Genomic DNA, 6,000 nt, shown 5'->3' on the forward strand with positions numbered 1-6,000 from the left:
CAGCAGCCTCCAGACAAATGAAGAGCGAGCCAGGTGTACAATATTTTCTCAAACACTGCTGCTGCTTCTCTCAATGTTAAAGGGGCTATTTTCGCCACTCTTGAAACGCTTAACAGCTACGTTAAGATCACGAAACGACTTAGAAACTGCTATGAAACATTAAGTGCTCGTGCGAAACTGCACAAGCAGACTCAAATAATGAAATTCATTGTAGAATATAACTAAAACAGTTGCCATTGTTGCAAATAGTCTCTACAACATGGCGTGGCGTGGAACAACAAGTGGTGGTTCTCTTTGTTACTGCATGAAAACATTGAGCCACATGTTTCTGGATGTTTTCGTAGGGAATATACCTTTTTGTATTTTTCTTGGTTATATCAAAAGCGAAAACAAAAGAAAAAGATGACTGTTAATCGTGTATATTTGTCTCGCACAAGGAGTACATTTTCCAGGTTTCGGCACCCGGGTCTGGTGTGGGGCACATCCATCTGCTAACAGTCACTAAAACTAATTGCTAAAAGCTTTAGACCTGGTGCCTTATCTATGAACGTGTTGTTTGTCCCCCTGGAAAAAAAGTTTTGTTTGACCCTCCTGGAAAAAGTATGGGTACGCCCATGCGCATATTGTCTAAATTTATTATCCAACAAAACAATAGAGAATGACATGCCCTAGCATTTCTGCTGACATTCCTTGAACGAAAAGAACCAATCGAAAGAAACATAATTGGTAAAAGTTGCATCTTCCTTTTCATCGAAATTTTTCTCAGATCTATCTCTAAAACAAATTCCAAGAAATGGGACCCAACACATGATCACCATCACTACATTCTCTTAATAGTGATCCAATCATCGTGATAGTCACCATTGTTTCCAACAGCCACTTGAGAATCTTCGATATAGCTCACATAGAGATGCACATGTTCTCAAAACCGCAGAAGTTTGATATTCACCCAATTAAATTCACGTGGCCGAAAATAACTTGGCAACGATATTAACCCCCGGGGGTACTGTTTGCGTTGTTCCACATGAACCTGCTGGGTGACTGATTAATCCACTCAACCCTCCCGGGAAGAATTGAATGCCAATTAAGCGCGTTATGAAAGCATTTCTGTTGACTGGGTGATGATTGGTCAATAGAGCGCGTACCTAAACGAAAGCGTCTGGAAGTAACGTATGCGAGCCAATCAGAGAGGTAATGGAGAGAATTTCTCCGCTTAATATGGTCTTTCAAACAAAATGTACAATTCATTTACACATTGTTTAAACGCGTTAAATATTGATTACAAAGATGATGAAATGAAGCTGTGAAGGAAACGTGAATTGATTTGAAGTGTTGAAAATATATTTCAAATAGCGTATTAGTGTACAAGAAATGTATAGGATTTGATTTGGTTTTGGTTAATTAGGGACGCTTTTCTGCCACTTTTTGATAATCGGGATGATGAGGATGAGTGATGAATGATGAAATTGATGGAACACTCACAAATAACATCTATGTCCAACCCGGGCTTCGAACCCGGCACCCTTAGCGGCATAGCGCGCTGTGTTAACCACTTCGCCAAGGAAGTAGGCTGAATGTATAGGAGGTATGTAGGATTGAAATTTGGAAGTAACTGAACTTCGTATCAAATTAGCTGCACTTACATTCACTACACATTCACAACCTTACACCTCTCCCCCTCAATTTTTTCCCACACTCAAGAGTTTTTTCACAAAGACCTAACTATGGTAATTTTGGTGTTAAATAAATAATATACTCATTTTAGCCAATTTCGCTTAAATGCTCGTAAAATGGTGCCTCTATATTGTATTTACAACAAGGATATTTAAGATAAATCAGTCTAAATTTAAGAGATTATTATCAGCACAAAATAAATAACTTGCCTTGATATGTATTTCAGATATTTTATTTCCTGGTGATAGTACTAGTGATGCTGTAATAATTTTCTAAATTGAGTTTCGTAAGTGTCAAAAATGTGTCCTACGCTTAGTTTTGAAACTATATACAGGGAGGTTATTTCAGTCGTTCACCGCCAGCGTGTCGGCCGTTCGGCGGACTCTTCATGCAACAGGTCCCGGCAAATTGCATTACAGGAAGTCCGTAACAGAAACCGCTTGTTTTCTAATGTTTCCACTTTTCACAATTACAGTTACAATTACAATTGAAATAAGCACGTACCTTGTCGCAAGGATGCTGGAAAAGGTGTCCTCGCAATTACAAATATTTCTGGCACCTTATTTCTGACATCTAATCTTAGATTAGTCATCGCTACTTTATCCTCAGTTGTCGCGACAGCGCCGGCAGCTTATCGGGGGTTGGGTGAGTTGTCAGCCGCAAGAGGGCGCTTCATACTGAACGTGTCGGCAGTGATGCCAACCGTAGGGACATGTCCCTACGCATAGGGACTTTTCACTAAATTTCGCCCGCGTAGGAACGTAGGGACAGATTTGCCAAATGAGGGAAAACGTAGGTACTTTTTCCAATCTTGGTAAATGAGATTTTATGAATTAGTTTATCTGGATACTTTAGCGAGGAGGAGAAAAAAGAACTAACTAACAAATCTCCATCAGAATTTTGGAACATGTTATCGGTTACCAAAAACTTTCAAGGCAAGTTCCTTTTTGAAACATTTCCACTCTCGCGAAAATAGTGCTAACATTGCCGCATTCTAACGCGGAAACTGAAAGAATATTTTCGCGCGGAAACGGAAAGAACATTTTCAATGTTAAGTGATACAAAAACAATAAAGGGAAATAAAATGGGACCAAAATTGTTAAAGACTGCAGGAAATACAGCATATATCACCAACCAACATCTATCTCTTCACAGCAGCAACATGTATGACTTCAAATAACATAATCAACAGTAAACGACTCAACGTTATTCATTAGGGGTGTGCGGGATCCTTTACTTTAAAAAGTCGTTAATTCTCGACGTTTTCTGCCTTGTAAGTTTCTGGAACTTATCGAAAATTGTAAGTTTTTATTCTAGAAATGCAAAAACAATCACTTAAAGTGAAAATGACTTGTAAAATTCGAGATTTCCAGTGCTTCGGGAAATTTCGAACATTTCCCGTCCCGAAAATTTTCCGACTTGGTCGGGAAATTGCAAATTTTTCAGTCCCGAATGTCGGGATTTAAAAAAATTACCGTCCCTATCCCGTCCCGACCCAAAAAATTCTGTCCAGCACACCCCTATTATTCATTAAGGCAAGAATTTACAATACCGGACCCTTCTGTAATTTCTATGCTACGTCTTATACTCACGAAATAATTATTCGTGATTATTTATCTCAAGTTAACATGTTGGGGTGAGGGGGAAAAAATGTTCATTAACGTGTAGAAGTTGTAAAATAAGCTTTTCAATTCTCGCAATGATTCTCCGTATACAAGTATGGTAGCCATATTTGTTGATATGAACAAATTAAAATTAGTTACGCTGTCTACAGCGTTGCCACACTGTTGATTTCATACTTGGAGAGCATGGATCGTGTAAGAATGGCGGAAGAGAACAGTAAAAAAGTTGTTAATGTTGTACAGATTGTTAGGTGGAGTGTGCAGGAGGATGGCTGTGGGCTAATTAATAAACTTATGGATTTCAGTATATTGCCCAAAGAACGTGCTTACATGTGACAGCGACAATCACGATGTAGAAGAACTGATTTGATTACAGGTAAATTTGGCAACAGTACATCAATCATAAAATTGCAGGATACGAAAATAGCGTCTTCGATGATGAACGTTTGCCGTTAAAGTGCTACGAAAATAATATTTTTTATCGGTTCGTAATCACAATTACCGCAAAACCATTCAGGAATAGCCCCACTGACCATTCTCGGTAAGTTTAGGTTAAGTTAGGTTAGGGAAACATAGTTAAAATTTGGGCTCGAAAAAAACATGCACGGGTAGCCCAACAAACCATTGACGGATAGCCCCACGAACCATTCAGGTACGGTTAGGTTAGGTTAGGATAGGCAAACATAGTTAAAATTTGGGGTCGTAGTAATATCAGGAATGTATATTTCGTTTTTTAAGTATTGGAAACACAAAATCTTCCGGTAAATAATAAGCAATCGTGCCGATCGCGGACCACTCAATGTCACTTATTTTGCAATTTCTACACGTGACCCCCCAAATTTTAACTTCAAATTCGTGATTAGGAGGCCTCAATTAGTGAGTATGCGAAATATTACAAAAAATCGGGGAGAGGTCCTGTATTGTAAATTCGCTCCTTCATTAATTGTGGAAGCACCGAGCAGAAAGATTTGGTAAGAAAATGTGTATATTTTATCTTCTGTTTGCATGCTCATGAGGTGTTTTTTTTTTAGTCACTTTACTTGGCGTAGGGACATTTGGTCAGTTGTAGGGACATTTTGACTACGTCTGTAGGGACATTGCCGAAAAATGGTTAGCAACACTGTCGGCTACCAGACGTCAGTGTACTTTCATGTTCACTTCTGTTCATTTATCAGTACGCGTGTTGCTTATACTGTGTTATTGTAATGTGCTTACTCGTGGCCAGTGCTTTATTGTGTGTTAATTGTTATTCATTCATTACTTATGTCGTTAAACAAATATAGTCTTGAACATAGAGTTTTTATGTACGATAATTACGTGAAAACGAATTCTTGCAGAAAAGTGGTCAGGGAATTACGATAGACAGGATCTCTTGAACCTAAGAAACGTGTTGTATTGCTGTTGAAGGAAGTCATTTTCAACATCTCTTATAACACAGGAGGTTAGTGATCATCATTATTATTACTTTTAAATATCATTTTACGCTTTCGGTTTGCTTTATGCGCCGGGATGCTGTCTTCCCTTTCTGTCAACTGAGGATAAAGTAGAGATGTCTAATCTAAGATTTTCTGTCAGAAATAAGGTGCCAGAAATATTTGTATTTGGGAGGACACCTTTTCCAGCATCCTTGCGACAAGGTACGTGCTTATTTCAATTGTAATTGTAACTGTAATTGTGAAAAGTGGAAACATTAGAAAACAAGCGGTTTCTGTTACGGACTTCCTGAACGCAATTTGCCGGGACCTGTTGCATGAAGAGCCCGCCGAACGGCCGACACGCTGGCGGTGAACGACTGAAATAACCTCCCTGTATATTGTTACTGTAGCCCTTTGAAACGGCATTTATAATATATGTTCGTTTTCTATCTCTTAAAATCGGAGCTTAAACTGCGGTTAAGTTCTCGAATTACAGCAAAATAGCCTGTGAAGTAGTCCCTGTGTAAATACACTAAAATTGGGCTTTTAAGGTAATAATAAGCGAAATAAGCAAAGCTGAAAACGTGCCCTTTAGCTCGGGTTATATCAGTAAGTGTATACTATCAGTAGAAAGAACTATAAGTAGTTAAAACGGTGAAAATACTGCATCAATACACAAATGTCATTGTAAAAACTAAATGTCATTGAGACATTTTTTATTAACAGGCAATATTTAATTAATTATTTAAGTATACTAAAATCACCATAATTTCATAATAACGTAAATTAAAACAAATAATTAAGTATTCAACTTACATTCATACAACTCTTAAGTAAGATACTACATAAATTATAGCAAATTTTCCATCAATTCGTATCTCCAAACAAATTAATACCTGTATATTATTGTCGAATTATAATCAATTATAATAACTGGAAAAGCATATCCCTGTAAGCATTACTAACCATTAATCTTTTTATACAAACAATATTAATAGAAACTACATTAAGATTTGATCATCTCCAATTAAACTTCCTGGCTGACCTAATTCCATACGGATTAAGATACTTAATGATGTTCCAACTATTCCTGATCGCAATTCCTTAATAATTAGATGTGAAGTAAGTTGAATAACAGTTTATGCCTAATAAAAATCATATTGAATATTATAACACTCTCACCTTTAAAATTACTTAAGTCTTACCTTGGAAAAGAAAAGGAGTATCTAATTGAAAGCTAATATTCCTTCATACAAAATGTTCGATAATTAAAATCTACTATTCTAAAA

The sequence above is a fragment of the Lepisma saccharinum genome, chromosome 19 (genome assembly GCF_977018435.1).
Source record: "Lepisma saccharinum chromosome 19, izLepSacc3.1, whole genome shotgun sequence".
In the NCBI taxonomy this organism is placed as follows: domain Eukaryota; kingdom Metazoa; phylum Arthropoda; class Insecta; order Zygentoma; family Lepismatidae; genus Lepisma; species Lepisma saccharinum.